This window comes from Limulus polyphemus, unplaced genomic scaffold (genome assembly GCF_000517525.1).
Source record: "Limulus polyphemus unplaced genomic scaffold, Limulus_polyphemus-2.1.2 Scaffold1881, whole genome shotgun sequence".
Lineage (NCBI taxonomy): Eukaryota > Metazoa > Arthropoda > Merostomata > Xiphosura > Limulidae > Limulus > Limulus polyphemus.
The window spans coordinates 131,654-159,258 of NW_013667491.1; the positions used below are offsets into that span (position 1 = coordinate 131,654).

The 27,605-nt window shown below is 32.5% G+C and overlaps 1 long non-coding RNA gene across 1 annotated transcript; it reads right to left on the reverse strand.

Annotated features, from left to right (window-relative positions):
• Positions 1–211: 211 nt before the first annotated feature.
• On the reverse strand, positions 212–27,266 carry LOC111087211. Its single transcript, XR_002611929.1, has 3 exons — positions 27,212–27,266; positions 23,326–23,331; positions 212–301 (listed from the first exon to the last, which is right to left on the reverse strand). It is a non-coding gene; the product is annotated as an uncharacterized LOC111087211 (long non-coding RNA).
• Between the last annotated feature and the right edge of the window lie 339 nt (positions 27,267–27,605).

Below are 27,605 nucleotides of genomic sequence, written 5' to 3' on the forward strand. Positions count from 1 at the left end.
TAGGTTTTTGATGATTCTGTTTTTTTTTTGCTAATTCCTTTAATATTTATTGAAAGTTAAAATTTTCTTAAATCAAAAATGTATTTCCAATATTACCTCTCTCACACTTATAGCTATTACTTGACTGCTATGGTTTTTTCCTTTGCCCATCTAAGCACTGGTCTGATTTTTTCTCACTTGCTTCAATCTTCTATACCCCACTCAATTGTCCTTGGCGATATTTATCTCGTGACACTCTTCTCCTATGTCAATGTGTCCTCTATCCTGGTACGGTATATAAGCACCTCATTCAAATAATGTTCTCACTTTCTCGAGACTAACACTGGTTCTTAGTGGGGAGGAAGGGTGGGAGAGAAGGTAAGTATTATTGCAAATACATTTTTGATTTAAGAAAATGTAAACTTCCAAAACATCTTACACTTGCCACAGAGTGGGATCCTGTGAAAACGAGACCCTGAAAGGTAGCAGTGAAAATACTCACCTCTCTGTATAATCTAGTGGAAGTGGTTAAGATAGCTACAGGGGGTAGGCAAAAACTCTCAGATGAAGATACTGCCAGGTCATGCATATAATGTGAGATAATAGTATTGACAGAAATCCATATACCAGTCCACACAATGTCCTCCAGTGGGCAATTCAACTGGACTGCTAAGAATATAGAACATGAAGAATCTGATTAGACAAGACTCACAAAAGATTCCTCACCTTCAAAGAGAGCCCAGATTAAAAGTCATTGTCTAGCATCTCTAATGGCAGTAGTGTGGACAACAAAACCTTCAAGACCCTCAATGAACATGACCATAATTGAAATCTGATTGGACATAGAAGTGAGAAATAGTGATCAGATGAAATGGTGTAAGGGATTTATTCCCTTCCCTGTCTGAAAATGTCCTGGGTAAGAAGAAGTGGTGTGTGGACAAACAACAGCACAAACCATTCCAACCAGCGATTGTCTGTAGATCAGCAGCAACGAAAAATAAACCTTCAGGTAAAGAGGATACATGGTATATAAGAATCAGGTCACAAACAGGTTTTGAGAAAAAGCATGTAATGTAACCTTAATATACCTGTTAGGTAACTGGAATGATCATTTGGGACCAATGAACCAATCTGACTTGGGGAATCTGGAGAGTACTGGGGACTCGAATGGTAGTCGATAAGGCCACCTTAAACAGGGTGATTGTGGAAGATGCAAAAATACCTGCAAAAGAGCCAAGTCAAAAAACGAGTTATTCTTGGAACTTCTGATCAAAGTGGGTTGAACTTCCTCTCAATACACCATTGCTGATATGCTTGTCATTTCTGCTGAGAAAAGTTCATCTTAGGACTAAACAAAGACTGAGACAGATACATGGCAACTTTATAAATTAAACCTGGATGCCATACAAGAGATAAAATAACCTTTAAGCTTGAGCTTCTGGATAGCTGGGTGTACTGTGTCAGATCATGGCTGCTTCCAAAGATATGGCATAAGATTAAGTGGAAGAGGTGAACACTCCAGAAGATACCACAGAAACCAGGGTTTAGCTGCCAATCTGGTGCTACCAACAGGACCTGACGATAGGTTGGAACAAATCACATTCAGTACCGTGGGTTGCATATGAATTGGAGGGAAGGTCTAGAATTGTTATCTTGTCCTGATGGAATGCATCCATTGCCAAAGCCTGAAGGTGAGGTACTGGAGACCAAATTGCCAGTAGTTAAATGATCCAATGACAGACCAATCCACCAATCTGAGTTGCAAAATGAGATCCAAACCAATAGAACCTTGCAATGCAGCATCTATCCTGTTGGGAGAATCTGTTTGGATTGAGACAATTGACCTGCTACCAAAGGCATCACCTGTGGAACATGGCAAGCTAGTAGGGTGATATGATAGGAATGGTCATGAGAAAGGAGGTCCAAGATTTGAAAACAAGGAGCTCTGGACCAAGTGCCACCTAGATGAGAAATACAAGAAACCATCACAGAGTGCAGCCTGACAATTTCCCCTTAATAAGCCCAGACCATGAGGCATTGCCTTTTGAAGAGCAAGAAGGACTAAAACATTGTGTAGGGAAGCCTTTTTGTCCTTGCATAGATCCTGGAATTCCTGACTGTTGGTATATGCACCCCATCCCTGAAGTAAGGCATCTGGAAAGAGATGGAACTATGGACTAGGTGGTGGAAGAGGAACCCATATCTTAGTAGTGTTCCTACTTAACAACCCCTCAAGATCAAAGAATGATCCTGCCTAAGGAAACTGGGGAATCCAGTGAATTGATGTTTATGATCCCTTGGTTGCATAAAGACCACTAAAAGGATCTCTTGTGCTCTCGTACCAAAAGCAAGAGGGATTCGAGTGATGCTCACATTCCCAGAAGAGAAAAAAAAACATTCATGCAGTGGGAGAAGGATAGGTCAGTAAGAGTTAGGCTTCCTATTCCATAGTGTTGAGCCGGATGGGAGTCAGCTGAGCCCAACTGAGAGACGAGATGAAAAATAAAAAATACCCACTTATAACATATTGAATTAGAGCAACAATAAATGTCTCAGCCCTAAGAATGAGGCTCGCCTTGTTTGTTTCTGAAAACAGAATCAGGATGTGATATTCTGACAACTGACAACATGTTGCCAGCAGTAACCAGTCGTCTATGGAATGGTGTATGCAAAGTGCAATTGGTGTAGGTGTAGATAAAAAACTCATAAGATACGGCAGAACCCATGTGAACCTGATGTGAGTTCAAAGGTAAAAACCTGGAACTGCAGTTCTTTAACCTTTTGCACAAAAAATGCCAATAGTGATAGGATGGCACTACTATGGCAATGTGCAGATAGCAGCTGACTACAATGAACTTGGACATCCAAAATCCCAGTAAAAAAATGTCAACTCAGATTAAGGAATGAGTAACTTGTAAAAATTGAAGAATCTAGGCATAGATATAGACAAGAAAGATCAATGACTGGATACCAATCTCCTGTCTTCTGAGACTCAACAACTGACGGGAATTAAAACCTCAGAAAAACTAGCACAACTCTCTCACTACCTCCAGACCAATCAAACTCTGATAGTTCTAGAACTAAGTTCTAAATCCCGAGAATCTGCAGGAGGTGGAAAACAGTACAGGTTGGGTGAAGATCTAAACTGAATGACTAATCCTGATTCAACGAGATAACATGGATAACGTTCAAATTATCTTCACTCAATCATAATATTGGGAAACTCATTAGTGACGCTTTGTCAAGAAAAAGAGAGAATGAGGTGCTATAATAAAGGGTGCATTGATGTAGGTGGAGAGTGTCATGAGATAAATATCACCAAGGGCAACTGACTGAGGTATAAAAGACTGGAGCAAGCAAGAATAAATCAGAATCAATGGGCAAAGGAAGAAACCCTGGCACACAAGTAATAGCTATAAGTGTGAGTTGAGGTAAGTATGATTTGGAATTAATCACACTGAGATTTACGTTGTATATTTTATCAACTTTTGTACCTTGTCCTGGCTAGGCACAGGTTTAATAATTGTTTTTTTTTCTAATAAGTGGTAAAATTTGTATTTTAGTTGCTTGACAATTATATTTTGGATTTCTGTTATATTCTAACATATTGTTTTTGTTTAACACTGGTTGTAGCAGCATTTTGTTTAGTCCATTACAATGTAAACTTCATTTCTAAGCTAAAGAAAAAGGTGTTGCTCAATAACAAAACAACTTTCTTGTTCACTTAAGTCTATATATAAACCACAAAATGTGTACACAAAGCTTACATGTGCACATGCCCTCTTGATTCTGACTTGGTTGATTAGCATGATTATCTATCTTATCTAATGTCATGAGAGTTCTTCCTTGCTTGAAAGCTTTTTTCAATAATATTAGTGTAATGCTGTAAACAATCATTATGTACTGCAGAACCCCATCTTAACATTAGTAAAAATAATTATCTAACACTATAAAGTAATCAGTTTTTTATTTTAATTACTTGTATTTTTTTTTCAAAAGAAATCTAAGTATCAGTACTATCTTTATAAGACCATGACCACAAAAAATATCTGAAGGATTTTGGTACAAGAGTGAGAATTTTATCATTTATTTTTCTACTTTAGGAAAATCTCGATTGTCTGAGACTTAAACTTACTAATATATACCATGAAACCATCTTTCATACACATGGTAAAATTGATGTTGACTAAAAATCCAGCATAATCAAAGTGATTGAAATATTGAAGCATACATTTTTTAAGTTAAGGCAGAATATGAGCTATTGTAATGCAATCTTTTTAATTTTATTATTTGACAAAGAAACTGCACACTTACTGTGTTTAGAGCATGATCTAGTCCACTTGGAAGCTGGACCATGGTCTTTTTCATTAGATTGATTTTCTTTTTCATCCTTGCAGTAACAAATTCATACGTTTTATTGAAAAAAATTATTTTTTTGCAAAATATTTGACACATACACACAGTGGTCCTCTTATGTTTCTTTAAAAACTGAGAATTATTAAGAACTTTTGATCAAAAGTAATTAAACTATTTGGATTAGTATCAAAACATAGCATACACATCAATGATGACTACACACTGAAACAAAGTGACTAGAAATACTTAATACACCAAATAACTACAACCTATATTAACCAGATTGTACTGAGTCATCAGTTGTGTACCTTCATTGTGAACCGAAAATAAAAAACAAAGGTAAATCCTACCTGTTAAATTTGAATTATGTAAAAAAGACTTATGCCCTAGTGTCTTCAAGATTTTATTGCAATACCATTTGAAGTCTCTCACAGTTCCAATTAATAATTTTGTAAATTTCAATAAGATCATCCCTTACCCTTCTTTTCTTAAAAAAAAACAAGTTGAAAGACCTTAACTCCTTAAACTCAAGTGAACACCGCCAATGTCTGGCTGAAAATCCCGATTTACCCATCAGACAATGACAGCATCCGATAACTTTTATGTCTCTTTGGTTGTAAACTAATCCAAACCATGTTATTTTCCATAAAATTAAAAAAATTGGAGTTTTATATAGTATGGTGATGATTATTAGGAAATCATGAATATAATCCCAGCAGAACACACAAAAAATTACTGGTTTAAAGAGTTAATCTATCCCGATAAAATAACCCACCCTTAGGATCATCCTAGTAGCCCTCACTTGAACCCTTTACAGTAATTCAATAACCTTTCTTAGATAAGGAGACCAAAAGCTGAAAACCATATATGTGAGGCCTAGCTGGTGATTTTTATACAGAGATAATTACTTTTTAACTTATGATCAATATGTCTATAAATACACCCTAAAATTATATTAGTTTGATTACTAGCAAACAAGCACTGCTTCAACGGCATAAGATACTTTTATTCAGTCATGCTACTGAGTTGGTTCCCATCTATATCAAATGTGTGATCCAAATTATGATAATTCCAATACATTACTTTGCATTTACTATAGTTAAAGGCTATTTCCTATGTAGGTGCATAATGCAATAATAACAAGACATTATAAATCTATCGGCAGAATATTTGAGATGAATAAGGTTCCAATGGTTGTAGTGGGAGCAAATACAAATAATTAGTAACCTTTTAATACTTTTAATGTGTATACTTTGAAAAAAATTTATATTTGATCTAAACTACAATGATTGATAAATTTACTTTAACAAGTAAAATGACATTATCTTAACTAATAATTCATTAATTATCATAGACTTACCAACAAACCAGAAAATAAAGAACCACCACCAAAAGCAGCAAGCCTATGGTCCCACCGAAAGCTATGCCAGTAATAATTTCAACCTGTAGACCTGTCAAAGGTAAGAAATAATTAAGTATGAAAAAAATATACAGATTAAAGATATTTCTAAATTTGCTAAAGAAAGCTCTCGAAACAAGCTTGAAGAAATAGTTTAGTACTGAGAGAAAAAAGTTGGAAAATTTAAGTTACCAAATTAGTCTTGGAAACTTTAAACAGTGGATAATTCAGGATTTTAAAATTTCTTTTTACTCATAAGCCTCTAAACAATCAGTTCAAAATTGCAAGGCCTGAACTGTAAATGATATGTCACTAAGATTTGGATTAAGCTTGACGTTTTTTAAATCAAGTCATAGACTGTTGACATAATAGTGGTAACATTAGAGCTTTTATTTTTGTGGTTTATAGTTGGTGTTTTCACTTATCTGGAAGCTATTTATATTAAAATTTATGCTTGGTTTTATGTATTTAGCCAGGTGTATGTAATGCTGCACTTACCATTTCCCCCTTAATTTATTGTCGAATGTTTGGGTTGATTAGTATGTCACACTCATTAACACATATTTTTTTGATTGGAGCATAGGTGGCATATGGGTGCACAATGTAATGTTCATAAGTACTACATATATATCCTGATATTGGAAGCATTTAGGTTATTATCGTATATTCAGAGTTTATTGTAATTACTAGTAAAATAAATTATGTTGTTTGCCTGGCATAAAATACTTCAGTATTCGTGTGTTTTCAGCTTTGAGTCCTGCCCTGAGATGACTCATCAAAGAATGAGATGATGCAGTTAGAAACAAAAACTAATTATTACAACTGACCACTGTTGACCAAAATGAATAAGTTACACAACATAATTAATTACAACCATGGTGTCAAGTTTTTATAGAGCCAGATTCTTTACAATAGGTGTCTGTAACTTGTTGGTGATAAATTTCAAGAATAAATGGATAACACACCAGCAACTTGTTTTAAAGTAATATATTCAACAGAAGTCAAACATATGTACAAAAACATTTTTTATACTATTGGTTACCACAGTTGTATCTAAAGCTTTAAGTAATTGTCTCCTTTTCGTCAATGTCCACATAGGCAGGTTCAATTACGTTAGAACACCCTTTGACAAGAAGACAAGTTATTCTCCTCTATCTCTGTTATTACAATACAAACTGTGAAACTCACCTTAGATTGCCACTAAACACCCTTTATGGCAAAACTCACAATCATGCAGTCTAGCTTCATATTTTTTCACTTTTACTTTCACTAACTTAACTTACTTACTTTAACTTGGATGCCTATATATATATATATATATATATATTGCCTTGATAAAGGTCTATAACTTTCTATAAACTATGAGACATTATGATGTAACAATACTCACTTAGGGCAATGAGAAAAATTCAGAAGGTTTGAGTAACAAGACATCAATTCATAACAATTGAACTATCCAACAAATGATTTGTAAACAGTGCCATTAACAAATTTGCCATAACTATCACTTCTAAGAATAACTTACTTTAATGCTCACACAATATAAACTAAATAATACTCTCATATTAAACTTAAAATGAACAAACGTATATATCTAACACGTGGTGTGCAAACTGTAGGATGTGACCTCATAAAGGCACAGAGAGTTGGGATGGGGCGCACAACTATACTATACGTGTATGTAAATTATTTCTGAAAGTATATATTTAAAATAAAGTAGAAATACAAACTACTGTGCAAATATTACTACTATTAAGTAATATAGTAACAACAATTAGTGTGGGAAAATGACATGCATAATATACATACAAATAGGTTACAATTAAGAGCTGCATTAACATATGGGAGTAAAAAGGAACAAGTACAGATTAATTCCATGTTGAGAAGTAAAAAGAAAGAGAGGCTACACGGCCAAAACATTGTGTATTTCACCCACTTTCTTCTTACTTTTCATTGTGGAATTAACCTCTTATATACACAAATAGTTTTGTATTCAAAAGTTTTGCACATTTGTGCAAGTCTTTTCACTCCAGGCATAGGAAATCTGACATTCTTTTTCTGGGTAGTGGCTGTACCAAAATACTGCACCACCCTGTTTACTGGCAATAATATGAAACTTCTAAATTACGAAAAGGGTAGTTACCCTTCAAACCTCTGATTGCTTTGCCTTATTTCATAAAGTAAAATCAAGTTGACAGGTGACACTGATCAGTCATCTTTGAACTTGTTTAATTAATATTTCATTCCTTCCACTTACCTAATTTAATCTCCATCGTATTTGTAGTTAGCATGTTTCCACAAAGAGAAAATCTTGCCTTATTAATATTTTGACATTTTTTGAAGAGGTTACTGCTTATATAGATGAGAATAGGGGTATTATTTTGTGTATCTTGATTTTAAGAAAGCATTTGACAAGATGCTTGTAAAAAGTTATCTCTGTAGGTGTGAGGGATAGGTTAGCTCAATGGAAAGAAAACTAACTAGATGGAAGAAATGAGAGGGTTGTTATAAATGGAGTTCTGTCAAACTTAATTAATGCCACAAGTGAGGTACCTCAGAGCTCAGTGTTAGGATTACCTTTGCTCTTATATATTTACATCAAATGACACCAAGGTTTTGGATGTTGCAGGCTGTGAGGAGGATGCTACTACTTTACAAACATTGTCTGCCATTTCTTTTTCTAACTCAACAAATGTTATAGCAGACAAAGATATTAGTGTTCTGGTTGATCAGTTTCTTTAGCCATCCAAGCAATGTGCTATTGTTAGTGACAGGGCAAATAGGATTAAATTGTCAGAAAGGGTTCAGAGAAGGGCTACTGGGATAATACTAAAGATGGAAAGGTTGTTATATGAGAATAGGTTAATATCCCTGAACTTGTTTTCTCTTGATAAAAGAACAATTAGAGGAGAAGTGATTCAGGTGTTTAAGGTTGTTAAAGGAATTGATAAGGTTGATGCCTATCTTTTTTTTGTATTTAATGGCGAGAGATGTAAGACTAGGGAACAGAAATATAAATTTTGGTAGGGTAGGAGTCATCTTCAACTAAGAGAAGTTTTTTTTTTTCTAACAGGGTGGTTGGCTTGTGGAACAGGCTGCTTTCAGATGTGGTAGAGACAGTTAATTTATGGGATTTAAAGGAAAGATTTACACATATTTAAATGGTAAAGGCTGGCTATGAGTTCTTTAATGTTTAATTGAACTTAGTGGATAGGATTGCCTAAATGAACCAAAGATCCTTTGTTTTCTTTTTAATGTTATGTTATTTTTGCCACTAGCTAATGAAGAAATTTGATTAATTAAAGATAAAATAGTTATTTACACTGATTACACATCACAAGTGCAATGTTCAAATATTTACTTTTATTAGAAGCATTCAAAAATGCAGTCAGTAATACCCCTCTCTTAATCAGGGCACAGAGATGCATTAGATATGGTAAACAAGAAGCCCTAATTATCCTATTTTAATGCTTACAAACCAATGATAAGGAAATTTAGCCTGCAGTCATGGCTACCTTCCAAGCAAAAAGTGATGTGACTGTTGATTGGACTGTTCATATATTTTTTTTTACAAATTTGTAAACTTCTTAGTTACAGGTTTTGGACATTAGTGTACATTTACTAGAAACACTGATAAGTATGTGTTGCAAAAATAATTTCATGTTTTTTCAAGTGACAGCTCAGAAGTGTGTTTGTGTTGTCTTATAGCAAAGCCACATCAAGCTATCTGCTGTGTCTACCAAGAGGAATTGAACCCCTGATTCTGGCATTGTAAATCTGAAGACTTACCATTGTCTCAGCAGGGGACCAGCTCGGAAGTACACAAACAGAAGAAATAATTTGATTATGATAATAAAGAACCACAAATTGATGAGCACTTCCTCGATTTCTGTTTCTACTGCTTCTGTCAAAAAATTGAACACCAAACCAAAAACTAAAGTGCACAAGTACCAGGAAGAATTTGGGTTCACTTGTAGCTGTTAGTAAAAAGAAACAAGTACAATGTGTTATTTGTTCACAGATTTGAGCTAATGATAGCATGAAGCCAACTACACTTACAAGGCAGTTGGAAATCAAACACTCTTAGCATGTGGATAAAACCATCAAGTTCTTCAAGCCACAAGCAAAACAATTGAAAGGGTAAAGTAGCTTGCGTGAAAAGTGGTTACTTCCATCAAAAGCCTTGAAAGCTTTCTTAGAAGCATTTTATTTGGTTAAGAAAAGCATGAAATCACATAATATATCTATCCTTTATCACATGACACTGATACAAGGTGTATATATATATTGACATAGATAAACAACTGATAACATGCATTCAGTCCAAAACTTTCAACTTGATGAAACTACAGGTTTAGCTCAGTGTTTGGTATATGTATGATACTGTTACAAAGACGAAGTGTTTGTAAAGCTTCTGTTTTGCCAAACACTAGATGAGAGAGTACAGGGGAAGCCATATTCTTTCCTGTTGGTGAGTTGTCATCACAAGCAATCCTTCTTGGATTGTGTTGTGGCATGCACTGATGAGGCAGCTGCATTTATAGGAGAAAAGAAAAGGTTCAGAACCAAAGTAAGTGTTCTTGCTCCAGATGTAACATTTACACATTGCATCATACAGAGGGAAGCACGAGTTTCAAAGAACTTGCAGCTTGAAACAAGAAATGTGCTACAAGATGCTGTGAGTGTTGTACACTTTATGAAATTAAGAGCTTTAGAACAGCAGGCTGGTTTTCATTCTTTGAAGAAATGGGATCCATGTACGACAAGACCCCCCTGCACACAGATATGTGTTGTTTGTATTGTGGGAAAGTACTCAGTTGCATTGTATAGCCAAAAGATGAACTTCATACTTTTTGTGAGACTACAACCTACTTGAAATCTATATTACTCCATTTCTACATTAAATTTCATTTAATTTCCAAGAGACAGTAGGTGGAGTTGTGACCTATCTATAGATATAAAAGTAATTCCATTTTCTATGAACACTCTACTCTAAACTACAAAAGAAACTCCATTTCTTGAATCTCCAACCCCAAAATACTTATTCATTCTTCACTTAATACTTGTTGCAGCTTCTACCAGATTTCTGAGCAAACTATTCCATAGGCCAATTACTATAAAATTAACAATAATGCTGTAACTGGAGTCATGTCAGAGTTTCCTATATGATAACCCTGTGATGTGTCTTCTAGGCTCATTGCTTGCAAAAGTTTTTAAATATTGTTTTAATTTATGGATACTAAACCTCTAACAATCTTAAAAACATCAATCATATCCTCTGAGCTTTTCTCCACTTAAGCAAAAACAAATCAAGAGATTTAAACCTGTTCTCACACAATAACCCATTCAAGCCTGAAATCTTCCTGGTAGCTCTTTTCTGAATTCTCTCGAACAAAAATTTAAGATGATAAAAAACGGAACAAAATATTTTAAATAAGGTCTAACCAGCAACTACATCACTTGAAAGATTTAATCCAGTGTGATTTGAACCTATTTATAACAACTTTCTGTTTTCTAACATACAACCTATCTCAATTCATTTAACTAGCTTATCTCTTGCTCCAATACATGCAATCTTTGTATGAAGAAATCAAACCAGAAGAAGCTTACGAAGCCATCTCTAGCTTATGCTTTAATTTTAGGCTTGAATTTATTATTTATAATTATTAATAACAACTTCTGAGTTAGTTAGGTCAACCACACTATGTATACTATATTCAATACCAATGAGCCCTTTTGCCCCGTACCAGGACACTTGAGACCTGTTGTGAATACAAAAGACATAATAATGGTTGACACACTATCAATATTAGCAAAGTGTGTGACAACGAATGTTAAAGTGTGAGATGTATTAAGTTGGTGAAGTGTAGTTTTTCACAAGTTTTATTCATGTCCAACACATGAATTACCTGATGATGCCATGTTAACAGTGGTGAAAAACTGTTTTTTAGATGATATATTTTTCTATCCCATTTTAGCTGTTTTATAAATTTTAAAACATCAAAAGTTAGGGTAAGGAGTTTTTAACAATATATTATTTATATATATATATTTTAACTACATATTAATTATTTTCTTGAATTAATCTGCTCACTATTTAGAAGAACCAATGAATCATCAAGACAGTCTTTTTGATCCAGAGTGGATTAGGAAAATCATACCATTTTGAATGACATCATAAGTAAACTGGATCAATCAGAATACACTATTGCAAAATTCAAAAATTTTAAAACTTACTTATATGTATTGTTTACAAACAAAAAAGGAAACCTTACCTTCAGAGAAGCATATCTTTGTATATGTTGAGGGACTAGTTGGACCAGGAAGATGTGTGTTGTTTCTAATGTTGACTGCTTGAATAGCAAAAGAAAAATTGGTGAAGCTATCCATTTCTACTGGACAATTTAATGGAATAACTATACTTGTCATTGAACCTGATATGTTGAAAAATTCTGAGTAGGATCTGTTTCCTTCACTTTGCCAATTTATGTTCAGCAGGTAGAATTTAATTGGACCATTTGGATGATTTGGTGGTAACCATCTGACATGAACAGTAGTGGGATTGATCACTTCAATGTGAGGTTCCTTCATCATACTTGGGGCTTGAGTAGAAAAAAGAATCTATTAAACTAAGTTCATTTATAAGACTGTTGTTCTTTCATTAGTGAAGAAGCATTTTCTACTATTATAATTTTAAAATCTTAATTAGATTTTTATATGCAAATAATATAGTATAATTCTAATGTAACCATTGAACCAAGATATAAGTGAAGCTTAAAGTCACTGGTATAATCATTTCTTTAAATTCTATTTTGTGTTAACACCCAAATCTGCCACATGATAAAATAGGATAACCTCACACAAAGTGACTGAAGAAAATTAATTTTCTCATACTTATTTTACAGTATTAATTTAATAATAATGTCTGGAAGAAGTGGACCAAAGATAACATTTTATTTTATAATTACATTAATTAATTAAAGAATAGAACTTGCTTTATTTATGATATTTATTTAATCAACAACTGGCAAAATGTCTTACCATAAGTCAGGCATAAGATAAAATGTGGTAAATAAACACTTTTATGAAGTTTAGAGTTAATTGTAATACTTTTGTGATCAATCATTTTGTATTCCCGGTAACTAGGAAGGTTTGATATCAAAATTTTATATTTGATTTATTTATTATATATTTTATCAAAACATGAATCTAAAAATAATATATAATTGGATTCAGTGCAAAGAAACCTTAGTGTTCTTATTGAAGAAAATGATCCTTGTGTTCTGATTGATCATACTCTTAAGCCATACAAGTAGTGTGCTGTTGTTAGTGATAAGGCAAATATGATTTTAGGTTGTATCTACAGAAATATTGAATAAATGGCTAAAGTTATAACTTTATTGTATAAGTCAATAGCTTGGCCTCAGTTGGAGTATTCTGTTAAGTATATAGGTCTCCTTATATAAGGAAGGACATTGCATTGTTACAAATGGTTCAGAGGAGGGATATGAGGATGATATCTTTTATGAAAAGATTGTCATATGAGGAGATTTAGATCTCTAAAATTGTTTTTTCTCAAAATAAGAAGAGTTAGAGGGGATGTAATTGAGGTGTTTGAAATTGTCAAGGGAGTTGATATTGTCAGTGCATCATCTTTTTTTCATACATAATAGGGAGAATGTTAGGACTAGGGAACATAACTGTAAATTTTGGTAGGGTAGGAGTTATCTTCAGCTAAGACAGTTTTGTTTTTCTAACAGTGTGGTTAGTCTTTGGAATGGATTGCAGTAAATTTAAGGGAGTATAAGGGAAAGCTTAATCAACATTTGAAAGATAGGGGTTGGCTTTGAGTTAATATATATATACATTTAGTTTAGTTTTTGGAAGGAGGGCTAGATGGACAAAACAGTGGCCTTGTTTTCCAAATTAATTATGGTAAGTTATGTTTAAAAGACCTTTATCAAAGTACACTAATATGGTCCCTAGGGACAGAAATAGTGGGTGCATCAAGTATGCCTTTATGGTTAAAACAAAGGGTTAATCACTAAATAGGTAAATCTATACCCCAGTACTCACTTTATTGCATCAAAACTAACTTATAATTATGATGTAAAGTGCCTGTTCTTTTTACTAATGTTTCTCAATAAACACAAACATATCTGGAGATTTTCTCACCATTTATTTCTGTCATCCCATACACTGTCTGTGATGGGGGGGGGAGCACTGTGTGTCGCTACATGCTTTTACTGTGATAGAGTAGTTGGTAAAACTCTCTAACTCCTTCCACAGAACCACTGAGGGCAATTTGTTACCTTCTTTGACAAAGACTTCTTGAGAGTTATTATTGTAGTGTACTATGTAATGAGATATAACTCCATTAGGCACAAAAGGAGCCTTCCATGTTAAATGCATGGCAGAAGAGTTAATATGTAAGACCTTGACATCCCAAGGAGCAGATGGAGCTGTTTTAAAGAAAGTGATCTTTCAAACTTACATACTTAAAAGCTAAGAATATTAATGAGCAATCCAAACTGAAAGTTAATACTGATAGATAGTAAAATGTAAAATAGTGTTTTAAAGTCAAAATGACTTGCAAGCATCATTTCTTATTAACATTTATAAAACTCTCTGAAACACAAAAAGAAGGTAAAATCAATCTCTATTAAACAATGTTGTGCAATTAAAGTGGTTCAAATTAGTTTTTTTGTTAATGTATATGGATAAAGTTTATAAATATGGATGATTGTACTTTTTTAACCACTTTTGTTGTTTGAAATGTTTTGAAAATATTTTAAGTGTCTTGAATTATAAAGAAACTTTTCATAGTTTAAAAACTAATATTGCTAAATTGTGGCCCACCATATAATGGTACAAGTATTTTCTAGGCTTTCAATGTAAATGACAAAGCTTTTAGTATACCTCACCCCATCAAAGTAAAAAAGAAAAACTAGCAGTTTTCCTTAGCTTTTGTTGACAGAGGATTAGATTAACTCTTTGTTTGATTTAAAGAGAAGTGAATAATGTTTTACTCTATACTATTAAGATTTAAGAATAAAAAAAAGCTTGAAACAAAATTTTGGGCTTGTAAGATAGGTGTTTTTTAAAGATAAGAAATATTTAATAAGATCATTTTCTGTAAGTTGATATTTTTTGGTCAAAATAATCTGAAGTTTCAATTTGATTATCTTTCGGATAAAATGGAGGTTAATATGTTTAATTGAAAACAAATGTTGCATACCTTCTGATTTTGTTCTTTCAAACTTTGGATCACTCAGTTCACCAATTCCTGCTTCACTAAACACTTGCAAAGTGACCCGGTACAAAGTGAAAGGTTTCAAGTAATTAATTTTTACTTCTGTAGCATTTTGTTCAACTGTCCTGCTTTTAAGGCCTTTTTAAAAAACAAAACAAAAGGTTATAATTGGTTTGTATAACTCTTTATAATGTAGAATTCAAAACGTTTTATCAAATGGTTATATAAAAACAAAATACCTATTTCATATATATACATGATTTGATATTCAATGTAACCACACAATATGCCACATATTTCAAAAAGATGCAGGTATTGGAAACAAATTATTCAGGTGGCCAATTTACACATCTGTAAGAAAGAAACATTACATCACACACACTACCAATAAGCATTTACAGCATATAACAGACATTTAACACATAAATCCACATTGCAATGTGGTCACTTGTTTAATACAACCCACTTGTTTTCTATATATAGAAACAATTAGAGTACAATGGCTTAAAAGTTGAAACAACTGTTCACTTGGTTCAAAAGTTCCATCAGTGGTACAAATCTTGCAAACATAAAGCTTATTTACAGTAAAAGAAATTTTTAAAAGTGTTTTATGTTTTCTATTATGCAAATATTACATATATGATTGGTGTCTGAATCTTGTGCCACTGGTGCTTTAAGGCTTTTATGCTCTTCTTCTTGGTTCTCAATCCATGACTGGAAAGTATGTACGAGTTCAATATCACTCTGAAACTTTGACTTTTCAGAAAAATTTTAAGGTTAGGGAAGAGAAAAAAGTCACTTGATGCTTAATCCAGTGAGTAATTGAGGTGATTATGTAATTCGAAGCCAGCATCATGGATAGCATTCAAAACAGCATGTGATTTATGATCTAGGGCATTGTCCTGATGGAAGACCACACCTTTTTTGGGCAATCCTTTTCTCTTTTCTTTGATTTATTGATAAAAAGTGTTGATTAAGGATGCATAGTAATCTCCTATAATGGTTTGACCCCTTTCCAAATATTGAACTAGTAAAATACCCTTGAACTTCTTTGGAGTGGGTGAACTTGGGTGTTTCAGTTGCAAACTTGTATTTTTGTCTCTGGGTCAAAGTGGTGAACTCACGTTTCTTTCTTAATTATGAATCTATTGAATTTTTTGGAGTAGTTGTTGTTTTTCAACAACTCAGATTAATTTTTGCTCAGGTGACAGCATTTGTGGAACCCATCTGGCATTAACTTTACTCATGCCCAGATTGTCACTCAAAATTCTTGCTACGGTACTTTCATGAACTCCCACTTACTCTGTTAAATCATAATGGTAATGCTTCTATCATATAAAACCAAATCACGAACTTTATCTACAATTTCTGTTATGATTGATGTTGAGGGTCAACCTTACCTCAGATCATCTAAATACGATTGTCTACCACACATAAACTCAGCACACCACTTTTTTTCACTTAATGTTGTTTCAATGTCCTGGTGGATTTTGTGCAGTGTCATTTTCTTTTTAACAAATATTTGATCATGGCATGAAGTTCGATCTTTTCCATGATGTTTAACACTGCTCACTTCTTTCCTTCAAACATTTGCAACACAAAATAAGTTCATTAAGTTATATGTTACATGTTGTTTACTCATAGAAATGTTCAAACTAAATATTTATTAGAAAAAATCATACATCCTAGTTTTTCTTAGGTTGAACCACAAACTTTTTGGACATCCCTAGTATTATTTTCCTATAATGTATATTTCATGATTTCTACAAAAATTTTAAAAAGTATCCAATTTCTAGTTTGGGGCTTTCAAAATCTGGTTGAGATCACATACAAAATTCAGTCTGAGGTGTTACTTTCTGTAACCAGTCCAGTCAAGGAACTTATCTACTGTTTCATGGAATAGTTGTGTAGTATCCACATTTATATTTTGTATGACATGACATAATGTTAAAGAACAACAAGGGAACTTCTGGTCTATTTAGACCATTCTATCCACTAAAAAAAAGCACCAGCCCTTTTCATTCAAATATTTATCAAGCATAGTTTAAACTCCTTTAAATTAACTTTATCTACCACACTTGAAGACAACTCATTACAAAAACCAACAATCTTGTTATATAAATAAAGCTGTCGTCTTAGCTGAAGATGACTCGTACCTTGCCAAAATTTATATTTGTCTTCTAGTCTTACCATTCTCACCATAACACAGAAAAAAGATGAAGCATCAACAACATCAATTACCTTTACAACCTTAAACACCTCAATCAGATCAATTCTAACTCTTCTTTTTTAAGAGAAAACAAGTTCAGAGATCTTGATCTTAATCTATTCTTGTATGACAACCTTTCCATTCCAGATATCATCTTAGTATCCCTCTTCTGAACCCTTTCCAACAATTCAAGATCCTTTCTAGGATAAGAAGCCCAAGACTGAATACAGTACTCCAAATTTGGCCTAACGAATGACCCATACAATGACATTACCACCTCTTTAGACTTGTATATTGCATCTTAATTGTCAGGCCTACTTCCACAGTCATTCATGTCATCTTTTACTGTCGTTTACCATTGTATAATCCTTACTGGGTCACCAATTTCAGGTTTTATAGGCCTGCAATTCTTTACAGTAGGTGTCTGTGACTTGTTGGCAATAAATTTAAACAATAAACAGACAGCACACAATCCACTTGTTTCAAAATAACATATTCAAAACAAGTCAAACATATGTACAAATGTTTATTACACTACAGGTTATTACAGTTGTATCCATAGCTTTAAATAATTGTCTTTTTTGTCAAAACTCCACACAGGTTAGTTCAGTTACTTTAGAACCCAATTGACAAGATGAATTATTTCTTTTGTCCTCTGTTATCAAAATACAAGGTGTGTTACTTTCTTTTAGAAATTGTCCTTTATGGCTAAACTGACAATCACTAGGTCTAACTTCACTTTCACTAACTTAACTTTTCCTAACTTCCTATCTGTATCTGCAGGTATTTATAACATGCGACAGAAAAATCTAAAAATATTTAGTCTTCTAGTAACAACAGTATTACACATAACCAGAAAAGCTTAGAAGCTTCGAGTAAAACGACATCCGCAATATTACAACAGCCTAGTACAACATTTAAACTACATGCACAACATACAACTCGTTCAGAGTTATGTAACAAAACTTGCCATAACTATCACTTTTAAGATAAATAAATTTTAACACTCTTATTATGAAACTAAATAATCATTAAACATTACATCACTAAGTAAGGTAAATAACAACTCTTAAACTGAACAGTTTTGTATATCCAACACAACATAAAATCCTATTTGCCCTGCCATTAGCAACAACACATTAATTGGATGGCTTAAGAGACTGATCAACCACAGTACCAAGATCTATTTCTTCCATAAGACTCTTAAGGGTATTCCCATAACAATTAGATTCATAATTCAAACTGTGCTATCCCAAATGCATTTCTTTTCACTTATTATATTTAAAAGTCATCTGACATTTATTTGTCCAACTCATCAAATAATCTAAATCCTTTTATAAAGCAGTAGCATTTTCCTCATGGCCCATAATTCCTAAAACGTTAATTTCATCAGTAAATTTAAATAATTTATTGACCATTTCTTCATCTATTCATTGATATAAATCAAAAAGACCAAAGGTCCTAACACTGATCCCTGAGATATCCTGTTTGTAACATTAATCCAGTTTGATTGAGCTTCATTTATAATAACCCTTTGCTTTCTTCTATCTAGCCAGTTTTCTATCCAATGGGCCAATCTGTTCTCTACACCTACAGAGTTAATGTTTTAACAAGCCTGTTATTTAACTATTATGTAGCACCTTATCAAATGCTATCTGAAGACCCAGATATATGAAATCCATACCTTTACCTTCATCTATGTATAGCTGTAACCTCTTCAAAATATGTAACAAGATTAGTAAGGCAAGATTTTATCATAGAGAAATCAGCTGACTATCCAACAAAACTCCAAGTTTGTTAAAATATTTTGCAAACATGTTTTATTAGACTTTCAAAACATTTTCTTACCACTGATGTAAGAATAATAGACCTACAATTATTGGGACAATTTTTATCACTTCTCTTGATAAGAGGAGTAACATTAGCCAACTTCCAATCTTCTGGCACTTGCCCATTGTTCAAGAACTCAAGATAAAAATAGTAGCAAGTGACTCACATATTTAATCTTTAACCTCTTTCAAATCCCTTGGGTAAACATTATTTGACCAAGGAGCCTTATCACTCTTTAAACTTTCCAACTCTTTTGTAAAAAGCTCAGAATTAATGTGATCATCTTGTTGAATCTTGATTCTATCAAGTAACCGTTCAGGATGAGGAACATTGCTTAAATCTTCATTAGTAAAACCTGAAGAAAAAACAGAATTTAATAAACCAATCATCAGATATTAGCCTTCATGTATCATCCCTCAAAAGTCCTACTCCAATCCAAACATTTTGCTTACCGTAATGTATTTAAAGAAATCCTTACTATTAAGTTTTACATTGTTAGTCAACCTTTTTTTCATATACTTTTTTATTTCCAAATTTCCCATTTGATCAAAAATCTTGATCCTCTATACTCCTACACATTTTCCATTATTGTAGCAAATTCTCGTTAATTTCACCAGTTTCATATGGTGGTCTGTAACAATTTCCAAGTAAGAGCCTTCTCCCCTTATAACTACTAACATAAATTCAATCTCATTGCTATTAGCTTTGATATTGTCAATTTGAACAGGTTGTAACTCACACATTACATATAAAGCCACTCCTTCCCCATTTTTAGTACTCTATCTATATTAAATAGTCTATAAACCTGTATTTCAAAGAAATTTCATTCATCAAAATTATCTAAATTTAGACAGGTTTTAGTTATTCCCATTATATCGAAATACTCTGTTCCAGCCAATACTTTAGTCATCCACTGTATTTTTTATACTGTTAGTATTACAATAATAACAGTTTAGCCTACTACTGAAATCACCTTTGTATTTTGTTACCACACTAAACTCCTTAAATCTTATTTTTTCTTCATTATTTTGGCCCTTTTCATGGACTAATCCAAGTTTAAAGTTGCTCTTACAATTGACTTACAAACAAGTTAGCCACTACAAGGCTGCTTTGTGACTGTTACATGGAACAGAAACTGCATTTAGATGCCCATTTTTGGATTAGTCAGGTGCAGAAAAAATATAAATGCAGTTTTGACACTTTCATAAATATTCCTTGGTGTGCTCACAGAGAACAGATTTGTTTTTACTATGGAGGAGTCAATACTTGCTGTTGAAATTCTGTCCATATTTTACGATTTTTCTGTTACTTTTGTTGATCATTTGAGTCATCTTTACATGATCTTTAAATACAACTTATTTTACTTTTTAACATAACATATCATGATGCAATAGTCCTTTCCTCCTGTATGATTGGCTGTTCTTCTATTTTTTCCTCCAAGAAATAGTTTTCTTCACCTTCTCAAGAAGTCATGTGTCTTTCACTCCACCTGTGACAAGTCATTGCACTCACCTTTTCACATACTAAGTCCCTGAACCTCTCATTTTTTTGAAGAGATCAGGTTATTGTGGGTGGTAGGTTTATCCTTGAGATTTCTACATTATATTTCATTCTAAGAGAGCTTTTGTTCATTTGATGAATAGTTTTTGAATATTTTGACAATAAGTTTCAAGGTGTATTTAACTCATCAAACACTATTGCTTACTGTTTAATGTGTTATAAGACTTAAAATAAAAGCCTTGAGTTGTTCTAAAAAAATATTTGGAACATGCAATATATCACAAATTCTATAGTTTCTTATACATTTATGTCTCAAAATAAATATTAGGATTAAGACAAATATAGATTTTTGATAGACCATTAATTTGTTAATTCAAAATGTATAATTATTTATCAGAAGTAGCAGTTTAGACTTTTTCAGCAATTACAAAACATTTTATTGTACCTTATATGATTGATAGCACCCAAAAACCTCAAGAATAGCTCATGTGTTGCACACAGGCAGATAACAACTCAACTGGTAAATACAGAGTTACAGGTAGATCTAGTACCAATATTATAAGTACAGAAATTATGCCATTAGGAAACAATTATTAAGAATTGAACCAAGTTAGTAGCGGATGAAAGTGTAACATTATTATAATTTTTATAATGCATTAAATCAGCAATAACAACAGAAAATTTTTCCACACTGTTTGAAAATTACAGTACCAACTTTAACTTTAAGAGCATACCACACTAAATGTGTATACTCTTGATGAAATAGATCATATGCAAATAAAATAAAGAATTTAATGAAATAGCATCCAATATTAGCTTTTGCTTAGCCTCAAGTAAGATTTTTAGGTAAACTTCACCAAAGAATGTTCAAAATACCCATTAAATACTTACCAACAAATGTGATAATTTACTTCAAAGTTGTGGTGATTGATTATTAATCCTTATCATGGTTAGTGGCCTATATGATCAACTAAGTCTAATTATTGATTAGTAACTTTTTAAAATATTTTACTCTTCAATGTAACTTACTGTAATGCAATAATCCTGTACACCTGTATGATCAGCCATTCTTCTGGGTGTGTGTAGACCTCAGGTAAATGGTTAACACACAAGACTTTAAACAAGAAGACATATGATTTGAATCTCGACCACTACCACCACAGATATAGCCCTTATGAGGACTTCCTTGAAGGTCACAGAAATTTAACAACTGAAACATAGAATAATGCTAGTTGATAATTAGTTACTAATTGATAATTAGACGTAGGTCAATGTATAGGCTACTAACCATAACATTGATAAATGATAGTGTCCCTGTATACATTTTTTCAATTTCTAAACTTACATATTGAACACTGTAGTGGAATCATATTAGGCTGATAAGTGTACTAACATCACAAAGATTTTATTACCTGAAGTATCAACCATACTTTAATAGTTTATGGCTTGTTCTAAACCCCTAAAACTATTTAATGTTTTTCATTTATCTTATTATTAGAACTTTTTAAAATTCAGCATTTTTTTAGCTTGTTTAGATTTTTAAAGTGGACCTTTTGAAAAACTAATCTGTTTCTGTTTAGAATCAACCACTCTAAGAAATTACAGAAAACATTACTCACCACCATGACATCTCTGGTGACTATTTTCCACTGCGCAGTATTCTATTTTGTACCTTAAAACTACGTTTTTTTGGGCACTGCATGGTAGCTCCCATTCAACCTTTAGGTGCCTAATACCTGGAGCGAGACGAATATTCTGGACCTTGGCCAATGCTGTGGTTAAATTAATTTCTTACTTCAACATCAAAGTAATTATCAAGACACTGTTTCAACAGAAACCTTAGAAATGCCCATAATGAATCATAATTCCAGGAATATTTGCAAATAGTGAAAGAAACAACTTCTTATAAATATAAATGGACCATAAAAGTTGAAACATATATATTATACAAATATTCAACACAAGACAAAATCACAAATTTCAAGTTCAAAAACATACTTAATTAGAAGCAGTGATACTATTGTATTTTATAAAACTGATAAGTCAGGAAAATTATCATTGCAATAACTAGAGCATATAGTTCATTAAAATTACATTTCTTCTATAGCGTAAAAACTTATAATTCAGTAAAGGTAAACTTTAATAATAACATCAAAAGCATCAATGTTCTTTTGTAGAAAATGCTCACAAAGCTGACTAAAGGTAAATTCATATAGTTCCACTCAACTTGTACAATATTTTCTGTATGCTTTCATGGTTTAGGTTTTGACTTTTTGATACATTTTCAAAGTGAACATACTTATATCAAAGTGAGATTTCAAGAGTGATCTTGTTGAGTACAAATAAGAAATTTAAAACTGAATAATAAAAAGGAACATCAATTATATAGTATGACTAATAAATACTTCAAGATATTTCTTACTGTCAGGTTTTATAGGGTTGCAATTCTTTACAGTAGGTGTCTGTAACTTGTTGGCAATAAATCTTAACAATAAACGGACAGCACACAATCCACTTGTTTTAAAATAATATATTCAAAACAAGTCAAATGTATATACAAATGTTCATTACACAGTTAATCACCACAGTTGTATCCAGAGCTTTAGATAATCATCTCTTTTTGTCAAAATCCACACAGGCTGGTTCAGTTACTTTACAACACAGTTGACAAGACAAATTCTTCTTCTCTGCTCTGTTTTTACAATACAATCGGTGATAATTTCACTGTTGTTAAACTGTTTGTTACCACAATTGCATCCAGAGTTTTTATTTAATTGTCTCTTTTCATCAAAAGGCCACATAGTTCTCATTGTTACAATACAATATGCAATAATTTCACTTTATAAATCGCCACAAAATGCTCTTATAGCTAAACTTACAAAAACACACTTTGTTGTACTTCATATTTACTTCACTAACGTACTTGCTTTCTGTATCTGCTTGTATTAATAACGAGACACAAAAAATTTAGAAATATCTAGCCCTTTAGTAACAACTATATGACACATAAGGAGAAAAACTTTGAAGCTTCGAGTAAGATGACATCAACAATATTGCAAAAGCCTAGTACAACAGTTAAACTGCATGCACAGTGTATGACTTATACCAAGTTATGTATTAAAACTTCCCATAACTATTGCTTTTAAAATAATTAACTTTTAACCCTCTTGTTATGAAAACTAAATAATCATTAAATATCAAATCACTAAATAATAATAATTAAATTGAACAGTTTTGTATATCCAACACCTATTAATTTCACCTATCAAATAAATCAGTTTGATCAAGTTTTATTCAATACCATGTTTGCTAAGAATGAAATAAGCTATATTACACTTATATATTATACCAGCAAACTGATATTGTTGTAGCATTCTAATATCATATTCTATTGATACATGCCACTTTCCAACTAATAATGACAAAAACCTTCAAATCCTAATAGAGACAAAACTGGAAGAAACAAACAAATATATACTAATCGATAAAACGTAATCATGACTAATGAAACATTAAATAAAAGAAACTGCTAAATTAAGGCAACAGAAATCTAAAATAAAACAGGTTACAAATTAATTTTTCTATACCCTTTTAGAGTTACTAGCATGAAAAATACTAGTATTCATTGCAGAGTTCAAAGGCTCCTTCACAGATCCCCCAGTGTATCAATGTGAATTTATATAGGACACTTTTTCAACATCAGTAATATGTAAAATTAAATAAAATTCTTTAAAAAGGTTAATATATTTTCTCAAATGTTATATTAATTTTTTTGACACACATCCTTTACAGTAAACTATCAAATGTGTTGAAAACATCTTGTTCAACAATTTCTTTAAGAAATGTTTATGTGCTGTGTTTTAGCTAACTTAAACTTCATATACTCACTAGTAGAGTAGAAGAAATATTTTCACCTTTAACAAAAAAGATGAGATATTAGATCTTACCTTCTTCATATGACATAATACATGATGCCCATTTCATGCCTGAGCTATTTGCTGTTGAAACTGCTGAAACAGCAAACTGGTAGTTGATATCACCAGATAGTTGAATGAATTCATATCTCTTACTGACAGGAACAGAACGCCACTGAATTGGATGCTCACATAGGTGAGGGTGAAGACTTTGGCACCAAAAAACAGTAAAACCACTAACAGGAGATTTACTTTTTTCAGGATAATCCCATATCACCCTGTAGTTCCTATTTTTGTAGGATATGACAGTGACCTCATCAGGTACAGCAAGCACTAAAATTTCAAAGATTATGATTACAATATTAGTAGCTAACATGATATATGAGAAAAAAAAAGTTTTCATTTTGACATACAACTTCCAATAGAATTAACATACTAAGTGTTTGTGGTACACTGGAATCCTTTCTAATGAATAAGTTAGATATTACAACAAAAACATACAAAACCAAAGAAAGATAAAAGTATCAAAAGTGACATGTAAGATATAATGTGGATTGCATTTCATCTCCAACTCATTGTATCTCAGAAATAGTTCATAACATATGAGGCATAAAAAATGTCATAACACAAAATAGCTTTAATAGTTTTAGCAAATATGAATGTTGGAAAAAGTATATTTCATTCACAGTCATTTATCATCTAATACATATATGTATCACAAATATGCAAAACCAATATTTTGATGCCTTTAGGCTAAAGGAGGTATTGAGCTAATATAGTTACATACATCTACTACATTTTTATATGTAGGTCCAACAGTTTTAAATTATTGGACTGTTATTTCATATATTTTATCTTTGGTACCATACTAATGTACTTCTAACAAATAATCTTAGCTTTTATAGTTATCTGTGTTAAGTTTTAATCCTTATAAACTCAAGATAATTGAGATGGAATGTTTATTTTTACAACTGTCCATATTGAAGTTCTTACTATGTGTATTATTTTTTATATTATAGTTCAAATCAATATTGAATTATAAGATAATTTTACATTTTTGACATATGGTATCCCTAAATGGCTAGGTAATTTCTACGTTTTGAAAGCATGTAAATGTATAAAGAAAAGATCAATCAATTTTAGGCTATAGATGGATATAAACCTTAAGATTTAGTCTTGTATTGCACCTACTTTTTTAGCAATAGTCTTTTTTTGGTGTTCACAGTGATATTTGATCATAACCCACAACAATTATAATGTTGCAACATTGTTGGTAGATTTAATTATATTATCTAGTGAAAATAGTTTAAAATCCAGTCTACATAAAGAAAGCAAATTAAATTATTTCTTCCTAACCGTTTTAAAAGCTTGAACACTGCTGTAATATGTATGTCATATTTTCAGCCATGCTGACTGTAATAAGTAATGTAAAAATATACTTTCTTGTACATATATAGTCTTTCAACCACCAATTCCTCAGGACATGCTGGAGTATTTGGTTACACTATGCCTCAGTCACTAGATGAAGAATTATTGCTAATAACTTTTGTTCTGAATGTTTCACTTCTTAGCGGTGCAGTGACCACCATTCTTGTTTCCAGTAGAAGTTCAACCTGCTGCGTCATAACTGCCAAGAAGTGCACAGGAATTCCATGATTGCGAAACTACCTGAGGCTAGCTCAACAGCACATACAAGTTTCCATATGAAGTCAGTTCCAATCAATTACCCACACATCACAAGGAATATATAGAAATTTCCAACAGTAAGGGTAAGTTATAGCTTTCCTCCTGCCAGACTTTATGTTCACTTGTTTTTCACATCACTCCCTCTTCATTTCCAATTTGTGGAGGCAATTTCCAGCCTTTCATTAACAAATTGGATCAAAAAGTTGTATCTATGGAACTGTGTCAATCAACATACTGCAATGTTTTTCCATAAACAAACACATGGACTCAAAGATGATTTTATTCAATTATTGAACTTCTTTTCTCACTTAGGGTAGATGAAGTATTTGCAGCTGAACTTTGCCTCATAAATTCAGCTAGTTCCTGTCTTTTTGATGTTTGGTTAGCTTTCTGTTGTTCATTTGATGTAGTTGGGCTTAAAGGCACATTCTAAGGGTATTGTTTCCTAGGCTTAATAACAGCTGTTGATTCCATATGTTCTCGGTGATAATAGCCATACTTCCCAAAATTATAGCAGCTTTCTCTTCCAAATATCCTCTGGGAGGAATTCTTACTACATACAAGCTTTAATCTACAGCTTCTCACAATATATTCTTTCAAGTTGAATTTGAAACACCTATTTTCTTGTGGTTTTTTTCTTCCATTTTGTGTAACTAGTTGTCTGATAAATTCTTTTAGTCCTTTGAGCTAGACTATTCTTAGAAGGATTTGATGTTTCAATTACAACAGGATCTAATATTCTCGTAACTTCTAGATAGTGCATTTTGTCATTTAGCTGCCACTTTAATGGATTCTAGCGTGATCATTAACTACAAAGTTTCCTTTAAAGGTTAACATTTTCTTAAATTGAAAATGTGTTTCCAATAATACTTACTTCCTTTTACACTTACAGCTATTACTCAATTACCAGGTTTTTTTTCTTTGCCCATCTAAGCACTGGTCTGATTTTTTCTCGCTTTTTCCAGTCTTCTATACCCCACTTAATTGCTGTTGGCAATATTTGTCTCGTGACACTCCCCACTTATGTCAATGTGCCCTCAATCCTGGTACTGTATATAGGCACTTCATTCTGATAAAGTTATCACTTTTCAAGACTGACTCAACCCCATTCTCTAACACCAGCTGTTAGTGGGGAGGAAGGGAGGGAAAGTGTGAAAGAAGGTAAGTATTATTTGAAATACATTTTCAATTTAGGAAAATGTTAACTTCCAAAACACACATACCGCTGGTGAGGGCATTATTCATAGAGAAAGTGTCTGCATAGATCATGGGTGCGTCAATAGAAGATTGGCACCCTAGTTGGGGAACTGCACTACATCCATAACAGGTATGCTCTTCACCTCGAACTTAATTCGAGGTGAAGAGGGTGGAATTGTACATGAGTGACCATCACTATAGGCCAGCCCCAACCATATGGCTAAGGTTCCATTACTTAAGGTTGGAATTAATAAGAGGTCTTGGTTCCTATATCCCAAATTG